The sequence below is a fragment of the Amblyomma mixtum genome, chromosome 6 (assembly GCF_055824585.1).
Source record: "Amblyomma mixtum isolate Tamu chromosome 6, ASM5582458v1, whole genome shotgun sequence".
Classification (NCBI taxonomy): Eukaryota; Metazoa; Arthropoda; class Arachnida; order Ixodida; family Ixodidae; genus Amblyomma; species Amblyomma mixtum.
Genome location: NC_143017.1, coordinates 128,252,284 through 128,265,023, shown reverse-complemented (window position 1 = coordinate 128,265,023; position 12,740 = coordinate 128,252,284). Strand labels below are relative to the sequence as shown.

The following is a 12,740-nucleotide window of genomic DNA, read 5'->3' as shown; positions in this document are numbered from 1 at the left end:
GTTGACTGGGTAAAGTTGGAAGTTGCGCTTCTTTCCTGTCGTCTCTATCTTTTTCCTGTGTACGTCTTTTTAGCGCACACCCTTTCAAATATGGATATGTACCAACTAGCCCGTCAAAAAGCTTTTCTAATATATAGTTCTTGCTGTCACATTCGAAGCTATAGAAATCTCATAAAAAGGAACTGCGCGCATTATGCAACTCAAAATGTGGTGGAAATAATCCAGTTAGACTGAGAAAAGCTTCTTTGGTAAAAAAAAAAAAGCTTCACGATCATTTTATGCGAACAGCTAAGAATAATAAACCGTACGTATGACAAACCCAGAAACTCAGGCATGATTTAAGTAGAAATATGGCACTCTCTAACCCCCCCCCCCCCGCCAATAAAAAAAATTACGTAGGAAGGCCATGCCGAACTCCACTTTTTCGGCGAAAAATATCCAAGAAGTATACGCATGTGAAATGAGCCCTCGCTCGTAAATTACAGGCCCCTCAAATGGTGTATATCTTTCTGTGGTCGCTTAATTTTACTGCCTATGATATTTCTTCACTTTTACCAGTTAACAGCAACTGAAACAAAGATCTCAGTAAAGGAAGCCAAAATAAATGGTACAGGTCGCGGAAGCAAAAGGGATGGACATCTCTGATTACAATTAAAGGAAAGCCGCTGTGGTGGTTACAGTACAGCCGCTGTGGTGGTGGTACATTACACACATCTAATTGTGTGTAATGTCTTGATTGTAATGATGCGCAAGACATTGCTGTACATGGATTATTCCGTGGTGTTCTCTTACGAGCGCTAAATAATTATAATCAAATTTCTTTCTCGTGCTATTTCGGTTTCAACAGCCTATAGTGATGGCTGTGACGCCAACGTGTGTTTATAGCTAACAAGGCAAGAGCGGGGCCTAAAGCTGGTCCTTCATAGTGCAGATATCGCGCTTACTGATACTGATAACTATTGCTATTCTGTGCATGTGCTGTTTGTGTCAGTTGTCTGCACTGTGCTTATGGTTCACAGGTCACGGGAGACATGAAAAAACTGCGATACGTTGATTAGTCGTTTTACTTCGCTACAATGCAGTCTGCTTCAAGAATCGGAATGACAACGAATGTAGAAGCAGAGATTATATTGTAGTTTTTTTCATGTCTCGCGCTTCTTGACCTATAAGCCACTTTGACGGTACAGTCATCGTTCGGCTGTTAAAAACCGAAACCGAAACAGCATGACAAAACATTTCCCTGTTCACAGATCTACAGTATCTACCGCGAAGAAAGAACTGTGAAAAACGGTCATTTACGCTTGTATTAATGAAAAAAAAAGGTATTGTTTTGAGAGTTCAGAGGTGCAAAGCGGCGGCGTGATGGTTACGTAACTGTGGAGGCCGAGACCGCGCGCCAATAGCGCAGTCTATTTTTCCATGGTGCGCTCCTTCGTGCCTCGCCTTCGTTGAGTGCGTCTGTTAATCTGTGTCGCCTTTTTGGTACTCGGTTCGAAGGCTTTCTTTTACCAGCAGGCCGTGCACTTTATCGCAGCATGCCTCCTAAAAAACGGTAAATTGCTTATTTTGAGCCCGGTGCGTCGTCAGCGAAAGTTCCGCGGCAAACCGTGTGGAGCCAGCGCCAAAGGGAACCGTCGAATGAAGTTTCACAGGTGAGCCGTTGCGCATGACACGTTTCCAAATACGCCCGCTACCCCCCAATTTCTCCCCGTACTCCTTGGGCTGTACCTTGGGCTTCTACGAAAAAAAATAAAAAATCGATGAGCAGAGGCAAGTAAGCCTGTTTCTAGCGTGTTGTGGGGCCCGCACCGAATCGAGGCGAGTGCATATTTGAGGGATGGGGGCGGATTTAACAGGCAGTGGTGAATAGGTGAGGCGTGTTTCCGAAGTGAATGCAAACAACCATGGAAGAATCGTGTCAGCTTTTTCCGGTTACAAATTTCTCCCATGCACTGCCTTCTGCATAGCAAATGCCCTGTATTCGTGCATCGTTTATTCGCTAATCTATTTGTGCTGCGACATTGCGTATTGCACCGTAAGATCAGCGCGTGCTGTGTATGAACGCGTCCTGAGCGCAGAAAATGACAATTACGAAAGGTACGAGTGTTTTCTCGAGTGTATGCACGGCAGTCGGCTGTGTGCGCGAAATAGTTTAACGCGTTGGTCGTTATATATATATATTTTTTTTTTGCTGCATCACGAAGGCAACGAAGGCTGAGCTTGCACAGTTTAGCAAACGATTGATGTATTTGCCTCAAAGCGTGTAAAAGCTGCCAGTGGGCTAGCACATACATGCAACCGTGCGCGCAGCGCGTCTCAACACGTCCCACTGCGTACGCATAGGAAGCATCCGACCGTTTACATTATTGTGGTTGTACTTCATGCGAGTACACGCTACGAAGCAGAACAGAGTCGACGTCTGGTTGGTCTTGCGATGATGCAATACAATCAGCGGTGTTGCAGTGGAAATAAATTAGTGTTAGAAGCGAATTAACACAGCGACTGCCGTGAAGCAACAAGCAGGGGGAGAAATTTGGAACCGGAAGTAGCTGTAGCAGACGACTTTTCCATGAGCCTCTGCGCTGACTCTGGAAACGCACCTCACCCATTGAAAGGGGACAATCTATCCCCCTCCACAAGCCTGAAATTTTGCATAGGAAAACTTTGCTTATCCCAATTTTCCGAAGAAAAAAAAATCTCCAAGCAGTACACAGTTCAAGTGGTTTGCCCTCCCCCCCCCCCCCTTACACACACACACACACACACACTGATGTACTACCCTACTGCCCTTTGCCCCAGAATGAATCTAAATTTTCGTGTAAATGTTGAGGTGTTCAGAGGCAATTCTTGAATTCAAGCGAAGCCATATAGATATGTGCACGTAGACTTGCTGTGGTGACTATGTGTTTAGGTGCTTGGCAGTTGAGCCCGAAAATGCATGTTTGGTTTCTTGTGTGCCCTTTTGATAGTTTAATGTTAGCTGCCTGTGAACCAGGCAGATGCGGTATTATGAGAAAATGTATTATTTTATTTGCCTATGTTTCCTGCCCACTCAGTTGTGCTAATGCTTGTTCTATGCATGGGCTCATGCCGCTGTTGAGCAACTCTCTTTTTAAAAATATTAGCATCTCTTGTTGTTGTCTGCCTTGTGTGACTGTTGTGAAATCATACTCAACGAAACTGGCAATGCTGAACTGTAAGGAGGCTTGTCGCACTTTCACTCTTGGTCCTACCTTTTTAACACTTTCCCATATAAAATTTAAAGGAGTGTAGATACCAAATTTTGGTTGCCTATGTTTTCTTGTTTGTAATGGTGCGTTAGACATTACTATACATGGAACACCATGAGGTATCTGGCTACAGCTGCTAAATAATAATCAAATTTCATCTCTCACCTGATTCGGCTTCTGTTACAAAAGCAGTGTGATGGCTACGATGTCAGGTCAGTATAGGTCACATGAGGCATGAAGACAGCTGCAATATAATCGCTGCTGCTTCACTCATTGCGATTCTGCTGCTGTGGTGGCTCAGTTATGGTTCTCGACTGTTGACTTGAAAAGCGGGGGTTAAGTCCCAGCCACTATGATCACATTTCAGTGGAGTTGAAATGCTAGAGTCTCATGTGTTGCGCGATGTCAGTACACATTCGAGAACCCCAGGTGTGGGTGAAATTATCCGGAGCCCTCCACTTTGGGATCCCTCATAGCCGGAGTCGCTTTAGGACGCCACAACTCCCATGAACCATGCACCAAACCCATTGCCATTCCAGCTCTTGCGGCAAGCTGTCTTTAGCATCACAGTGAATTAAAATTATGAAGCAGTGATTATGTTGCACTTTTTATTTGTGTCTCACGTGACTCATACTGACCTTTCACGTTGTAGCCATTACTTGACTGTTGAAGCTGAAACAGGTGAGATACGAAATTCGATTATAAATTATTTAGTGATTGTAGGTCAGTGTCACATGGTGGTCCATGTATACTATCTCTTATGGATCATTATAAAGAAAAAAACATAAACCTGTGATGAAAATATTAAAATGTGAAGGGAATCGGAATGATGTTCATGCGGAATGATACCAACTCGGGGTATACATGAACAGGTTGCAGTCATTCACTTCAATACTGATGTTTTTTTCTTCTGTTGCTGATGTAGCCTTTCCAATGTTTTTTGTAGCAACCTGAAGATGAGGTGCATGACAACGCCTCTACAAGTCATCCCAACTTGGATCATGAGCCTTCAACCCTGCATCTTGATGACAGCATTTCTGATGCACAACTGCCAAGGCTTGATGAGGACACCAATGGGCTTGACAACCATGTGCTAGAGGACCCCGATGAAGACTTGTCGGAATTTATCAGAGTGAACTCCGAGTCGAGACTTCCACACAGAACACTACCCACCTGCTGGCGATGCTGCGTGTATTAACATTATTAACATTTGTTGTTGCTGCTGGCCTTCCTTGGACACAAGTGGACAGCTTGTTGAAGCTGTTGAATGCATTTCTTGGCCAGAACGTCTTCCCATTGACAAAATATGGCTTAAGGAAGTTATGGGATTTGCACAAATCAAGGATGGTGGAAGTCCATACATACTGCCCAACGTGTGAGTGCCTGACATCAAGCTGCGGCCTAGATTTCCAGCACTGCACTAATTGTGCAGCCACAATGACTGTGGCACAGCTGGTGAAAAAAAAGGAAGCTTTTTCATAACTGTCGACCTCAAGCATCAGCTACAGTGTCTCTTAAAGAAGTTTGGGGATATAGTTGGCGCAAACCTCCAGAAACTCACAGCTGAAACTCATCAGGGAGCTTATAAGGATATCACAGATGGCCAACTGTACAGAAAGGTCCGCCTTGAAAGGAACATGAATTGGAGTGACCTGACTGTTACCGCTAACAGCGATGGATCGCCAGTATTTAAGTCGAGCAAAGGGTCAGTCTGGCCAATTCAAGTAGCGCTTAATGAGCTCCCTCTTCCCTATCGTTGGAAGAACATCCTCATCGGCGTCATTTGGTTTGCCAAAGGTCACCCACCTACTCGCCTCTACTTGAAGACATTTGTTGAGAAATTCCACACTATGGGCAGCTTCACGTGGTCATTTGCCAGCAAAGTTGTGCAGTCAACAGTGAATGTGTTGTGCTTTTGTGTTGACTCGCCAGCTCGCGCTTCACTGCTGAATGCTAAGCAATACAACGGATACTATGGCTGTTCTTGGTGCCTTCAAAAAGAAACGCTTGTTGATGGTAAGAATTGTTTCAGTCATATTACAAGCTTTGCCTCTTCTGCTTTCTGCACACTGTACAGCTCTAAGAACATAATTTTGTTGCTTAAATGCATTCACATGCAACAAGCAACATACTCGTATCCCATGTGGTTGGTATCAACTGTTACCAGGTATAAAAATACTGGTTCATATCAGTTTGAACAAGGTTGTGTTCTAATACAAAAAGAACTTGGTGTTGCAGCAACTTGGTGATGGAGGGCCATGATGATGACGTGACAATCTGTGCTTCCCCATAAAAGCAGTGAAAGAAATTTCACTTGGGAAGGATTATCACCCATATGGGGGAGAGAGAGACTCGAAGATGGTATGCAGAGAAAAGGATGGCAAAGTTGCTTGATTGTGACAGCTGTAACTCTGCTGCTTAGTCTTTTAAAGAAATTTTTCTATTCACATATTCCAGAGATGGAGCCTGACAAGTGCCAGGGTATAGCAGTTTTCGACCATAGGGATCACAGGTCTTCTAAAACTCCTCATAAGTATTCTGAAACAAAAGGCTGTTGTGGGGTGCTTAGTTTACTCTCTAGCAGGCATAATGACAAAGGACGGTCATTTTGCGCGTTGGTGAGCAGTCACATTTAGCTTTGTGTTTACTGTGAGAAATATGTGCAGATATGCACAGGGCACTTATTTCTAGCTACGAGGAGATTGGGTGCTGTTAATTATGTGAGCAAATGTCTGTGCTGTCTGTTTAAACTTGTGATAAGTTTATTGTCTGGTGATCCAAGACGTACGAGGTGTGAAGACTGGAATCACAGTTGTCACCTGTGGTGCACATGTATGGATTCAGAATGGAAAAAATTGTCACTTGGAAGTTCTATCTTACACAAGCACTCTTGTAAACTTTTGTACCTCTTCCTGCAGAAGCTATGCACATTAAAGGTCAGGAAGATCCTAATAATCCAGAGCTTTTCATTAGCATCTCCCATAGCCTAGGTCTACCTCTTGGAAGTTGGGTTCTGCAGTGAAAAATAGGGCATGCAAGCTCCACATGTTGACTTATTGCCCATTTACATATTCTGAGTGTAACATGAAAAGCCTAATTTTGTAAAATGGGCTTGTGCATTGATTAAAGGTAGATGTGGTACCATTGCATGTAGTTTAAGTTATTGTAGCATTTCATAACCGTCACTTACATGTGCATTCGTACTCTCCTGTCTGTTCTTTAGCATGTATTTCTTTGTTTATTATGCATAGTACTATGAGAAATTTATCTGTCATTTCTTTTTTCAGGCACCCTGAAATATATCATGGAGGGGCGAGATATGGTCGAGCGATGCCATGACACTGTGTACAGTACAATGAAACTTGCAGCCAGGTGAGACCGTCCTGTGGATGGTATGAAGGGCTTGTCAGCCGTCGCAACCCTCAGCACATTGGACCTGTCGTGGGGCTTTCCACCGGACTACATGCACTGCGTACTGGAAGGTGTCACATCGCAGCAAATGGAACTTTGGCTGTGTTCACCAGGAAGTGCCTGGCACATTGGGAATCATGTGAGGGAGTTGAATGACCGCCTGTTGAAAGTTCGGCCACCAATTTCACCAGATTGCCAAGACTGGTAACTGAGCGCTCGTTTTGGAAAGCTACAGAGTGGAGATATTGGCTTCTTTACTACAGTGCACCTTGTCTCTTCGATATGCTCCCGCAGAGATATTTGACGCATTTCTGCCTTCTTGCACAGAGTTTACTCTTACAAGCAAGTGTTGAAGAGACAGATATTTTTTGTGCCGAAAGGCTTCTTGTGCAGTTTGTTGAGCAGATGCCAATTCTCTATGGTGAACACACCCTGACATTCAATGTGCACCAACTTGTGCACCTTGCAAAATCTGTGCGCATGACTGGGCCACTGTGGGCAACCTCTACCTTCCCATTTGAAGGAGGGAATGGTGACATTCTCAAGCTGGTTTCTGCAGCGAAAGGTGTTCCACATCAAATAGCAGAGCGCTTCATCATGCGAGAGGTGCAGAAGTCCCTGAAGCGTCTGGTACTACTGCCACCCTACCTGAACAAGCAGCAAAAGCTGATCTCGGGGAAGCAAGGCAATAAGCTCCAGTTAGGAGTATTAGGTTCGCCATTGCAGCCTGGCAGTCTTGAATGCCATGTTCTGGATTTGATCAGCCAGACCATTGGTGCTGTGCCCAGTATGAGTGAATACCTCAGAGCACGTATTAAAGGGTTCACTGTACATAGTGCCAATTACAACAGGACCGAGAAAACGTGCTCTGAATATATTCTAACAGATGATGGCAAGTTCTTGCGAGTGATCAAAATCTTTTTAGTGGAAAACAGTATCTTCTTACTCTGCCAAGAACTAATTACCGAGGAAAGCTTTATTATGCCTTTCATGTTCACTGCTGAACGCCCTCCGACCGATGTTGGGTTGTGCCTAATTTGTGAGCAGAAAGTTATTTCACCTTGTGTGCTTGTGGCACAGAGCGACCAGTCACATATTGTGAAGGTGCCCAATCTCTATGAAAGTGATTAGGAACAGATGCCAGGGACAAATTTAAATTGGCTTATAGCCAATCCCTGCGACGCTGCGTATGACCAGAAGTTTTCTATGTTGTCCGTCTAGAGCCCAATTATGCATGCTGAAGGACACTGTTCCCACACTGTTTTTTTTTGCATAGTCCATTTTATTTGTTTGTAGTCTTATGTTTTAAAGCATTGGGTCGATGCTTCTTTGAAAGGGGAGAAATTCTCTTAACCTTTGTAGTGTTTGTTTATTCTTCAGTGTTGCCGGTGCGCCGCTTTATTGCTTTGGCTGTGATGCAAGACGCGACCAGATTTATCTCGATTGATCGCATCCAGGCGGAGCCGCTTCTATGTTATTCCAGAATGTTCTAGTAACTTTGCACGCTTTATCTCGAAAGTTCGCTATCAGCTTTAAATTCAGCATGACCAAGAGCGGCAGGCATTCTGTCCGACCGCAGAGTTCGCCTGTTGCTACGCCGCCGCGGAGTCATTCAGTTCTTTGCTTGTGCAAGTCGGCACAAAAAGAGTTTCGGTTAGAAGCAATTTTCGCTGTCTTCTTGCTCTCTGTACTGCAGTCACCACTCTGTGACAATATTTGCCTCAGTTGTATGGAAGGTGTGCACCTTTTGCTGCATATGTCATTTGAAGTTTATTTCCTTGTGCTGTTCTCGATTATTGTGAAACATCTCTGCATCTCTGTGTTGCACTGCTATAGGTCATTGTATATAGAAGAAGCATTCTGTCTAATGTCCAGTGTGTAGTCCTGTTTGTAATTACTAAAGTTGAATGTGGCTTGTAATCGCATTTTTCATATGCCATATTTGGCCTAAGGTTCAAATGTACGTGTTTTGGTTTGTTATGTGAGATTGTTAGTTTGTTATGTGAGGTTTGTTAAAATAGCGCTTCATTTGTAGTGTAAATAAAGAATTATGATGTTTGATATATAATTTTCACACGTTTATGAAAACATGTTAGGAGGTTACCTTAATTATCATTCTACTCAACATTGTTTCACAGAGGCGATTAGATCTAAAAGGGCGACCTTCTGCTGCATACGTTCTGCTTGAAATGGTATGTTGAGGCATTTGCATCAGCACATAACATCCAGTGAAGCAAAGTTAAGGCATGCTTAAGCATGAAACACTTCTGCCCTTCGCTTTACCTGAAAAATGGTTGGTATAGTTCTATACTGCACTTTGTGATCAGTGCGACGCGCGTTAGACAAGAAGTCCAGATTAGGATGGATGCACTCTGCCAATATTTGTCTTTGCTGTGTATGCCCCCAAACTAAACTAAATTAGGTACTGCAGTGTAGTTGTATACGTTTACAACAGCACACTAACTTCCTGTGTGTGTCAGCCAGAATGTGGTTGATTGGTGTCCAAACCTTAATGCCTATTCAAAGTGTTTTTCGTGCCAAAATTAACCAATCCACTCTTAAGTGCAATTGACGACCAAAACAGTGTGCACACCACAACCCATGCAGTCTGGTGTATGCACTACAACACACTAACACTGCACGCTGTGGGTACCAAAATACACCAATCAAGTGTAGTGTGCATGCTACAACACGCCAACCCGTTGTGGTGTGCCCGCTGCAGCACACCAACCCAGTCTGGTGTGCACACTGCAACACACCAGCCCAGTCTGGCGTGCACGCTGCAACACACCAACCCAGTCTGGTGTGCACACTACAACACACCAACCCATTCTGGTGTGCACACTACGACACACCAAACCGGGCTGGTGTGCACACTAAGACACACCAAACCGGGCTGGTGTGCACGTTACAACACACCAAAACGATCTGGTGTGCACACTACAACACACCAGCCCGGTCTGGTGTTAACATCAGAACACACTACAGAAGCTGGTGTTCACACTAGGAAACACCAGAACACACCAAGCCATCCTGGTGTATTTTTCAACTGGGATATCTCGGTGGACACCCGTCAAAATTCAGGGGGGGGGGGGGGGGGGTGCACTTTTTTGACCTAAAGTGCGGTCGCTGATGTGTGGTTGAGATGTTAAGCTTCGCCTCTAAGAGTGGAATGCGGCAGCATCTTGCAACGCTGCCAGGGAGTCCATAGAACGCCATCGCTCATTCGGTTCTACGCCTCGCTCGTCGGTAAATTGGTTTTTGAGGAAAGGAAATCTATCTCTCTCATATCTCGCTGGACACCTAAACCTCGCCGGAAGGGAAAGGAGGAGGATGGCAGCGAGCGAAGACACCGTATTCACTAGACGCGCCTTTGTTCATTCCAAACCGTCGAGCTGGCATGGCGGAGTGGATCGCATGCTCGTCTCGCACTCCGAAGACCGGGGTTCGATTCCCGAGCTCGACCAATTTCCTACTCGGTTTTATTTATTTATATGGCCTGACTAGAAAAGTTAATTAGGCTAATTGGGTAATTAAGCAAATAACTAAGCTCAGTCTCACTTTCTTGGAGCATCACTATATGGTCCCTTCAATTGGTTGCATGGTTACTAGCCAAAGTACAATTGGCCCCGTTTGAAATTGGCGCACTGCGACGTCACGACAGTTTGGACCAACTGAAAAGCGTCACATTTCTGTCGACAACTGCTGCTTACAACGATGAGACATTAAAGGCTTTCGCCTTAAAAGAAATCGGTCACATTTTCTGGGGTCTAGAGAGAATGGAAATTACTCTGGAAGCGCGATGTTACATTGATGCTTTCGCGATGCAGTGACTGCCTTCCTCTGCATGCAGGTACTCACGTGGTGAACAAGGGAGGGGAAAGCCTCAATGTGCTTGCGAACGTTTCATCAAGAGGGCTGTCTTCGTCTGGGTGAAGACGAGACTTCTTGCAGAAATGCTTGCAAGCACCCTGAGGCTTTCCCCTCCCTTTGTTCACATTTTGAGTGTGAAGAAACCAGCGCCTTATCCTCTCTATTCCGTATATTTCTCTGCCGATGTTACACATTAAAATAAAAACTACTGCTGAATAATATCTTGTATATTTTGAAATTGGTCAAATGTTCAGGGGAATCCCCCAGGGTGGAGTAGATTTATTGTCTAAGCGTCTTAGCTGACGCTGAACAGGCACTCACCGCCTCAGCAGCAAGCCCGGGAGCACACGTGCGTAGCATTCGGTGCATGGAATATGCGTGATGAGTGACCACTTCCTTCGAGCATCGATACTGTTGGCCAATAGCCCTACAAAGCCTGGGCGGCTCGCCGCCCCATCTTTGCGACTCAGGCTATGCTAGGGGAGCCACGAGGGCAGTCGGCCGCGGGAATAAATCTCTCATCCCCTCCGTTGTTAGCAAAGAAGGAAAGAGTAAGTGGACTTGAATGAGAGTGAGCGGTTGTGAGTGCGAGTGGTCATGAGTGTGAGTGAGGGGTTGTGAGTGCGAGTGGTCATGAGTGTGAGTGAGTGGTTGTGAGTGGGAGTGAACATGAGTGCAAGTGTGAGTAAGTGGTTGTGAGTGGGAGTGGACGTGAGTGTGAGTGCGAGTGAGTGGTTGTGAGTGCGAGTGGTCATGAGTGTGAGTGACTGGTTGTGAGTGGGAGTGGACATGAGTGCAAGTGTGAGTGAGTGGTTGTGAGTGGGAGTGAACGTGAGTGTGAGTGCGAGTGAGTGGTTGTGAGTGTGAGTGCGAGTGAGTGGCTGTGAGTGTGAATGGACATGAGTGCGAGTGTGAGTGAGTGGTTGTAAGTGTGAGTGGTCATGAGTGTGAGTGCGAGTGAGTGGATGTGAGTGCGAGTGCCCATGAGTGTGAGTGTGATTGAGCCACCTCTATTGGTGCCGAGGTATGGGTGCCACTACGTTTACATCCAAATGATGCATCCCAACATCCAAGAAAGTGACGCTGCGCACACAAAGAGAAGGTGTTGTAGCTGCGTTTTTTACAGCGTTCGCAACGCAGTGAGCGCAGCGGACTCAAGCTGAGGGCGTTCTGTGTAGTAAAATTGTCTACTGGTCAGGGTATTTTTAAAGCCTGCTGAGCCGGCCATTAAAAGAAAAAGTAGTGTACACGTCTTTATATGCAGAGATGATGATTAAAGAGCATGTAGCATCTCACTGCAAAGAAATCCTTGCAATGCATGCGTATCTTTATTTGTAATTAATGATGGGGCATCTGCGATCATCGTCATTCAATTCAAAACTTTATTTCCAATGATTCGTTGGGGGTCATGAGGCAAGAAAGCTGCCATTGGCAGCTATAGGGTGCCTGATGCCCGTACAAGGCAGCAGCATATAGCCAACACAAAATTCTGAACACATGTGCAGTTACACTTTAACATAAATTGAATCATCGAAACACATTCGAAACACATCAAAACACAGCACAAGAAAGTATAGAGTACGGAAAACATAAAGGCAATGAAAATACAGTAAATACCATTAGCTGCACAAAAACTGGGATGAGAAAAAAAATTCACGTGTCTGTTTTCTATTACATGCGCTTAAGTAAAAATTTTCAGACAGTAATTTGTTAAGCAAGCACGGCAAGTTGTGCGTGAGCGACTGTAGCATATAATTTGTACGTCTGCGTGGTATCAGCCATGTTTCAGATCCACGGGTGCGACAATCACTAGTTCTGCAACTGCGAAAGGAATTTTATGAGGCTCTTCAACTTTTCATCAGAAAATAAGTATGAGTACAGTACACGGAACTCGTAAATTTTTTCGACGCTTATTATGTTATATCGTATGAACAGTGGTGCAGATGAATGTAAATAGGAACATTTGCAATGCAACGAAGTGCTTTCTTTTGAAGAAGGAGCAGTGTTTGAATATTTGTTTGCGTGGTTGTGGCCCAAACCAGTGTACAGTATTTTATGTGAGAGGAAAACAGTGCATGATAAATTTGAAGTTTTGCTCTATCTGGAAGAAAATGACGGCACCGTGCTAGTGCGCCGACTGACGTAGATAGTGTCTTTGATAATGATTGAATGTTTTCGCCTGATTGATTCGATTTCGCCTTACGGTAACTTCTTGCGGTAGGGACG

At 44.8% G+C, this 12,740-nt stretch overlaps 1 long non-coding RNA gene across 1 annotated transcript; it reads left to right on the top strand.

Annotated features, from left to right (window-relative positions):
* The first annotated feature begins 881 nt into the window (after window positions 1-881).
* Window positions 882-8,709, top strand: LOC149340352 (uncharacterized). Its single transcript, XR_016283600.1, has 3 exons — window positions 882-1,652; window positions 4,177-5,246; window positions 6,518-8,709. It is a non-coding gene; the product is annotated as an uncharacterized LOC149340352 (long non-coding RNA).
* Window positions 8,710-12,740: the final 4,031 nt, after the last annotated feature.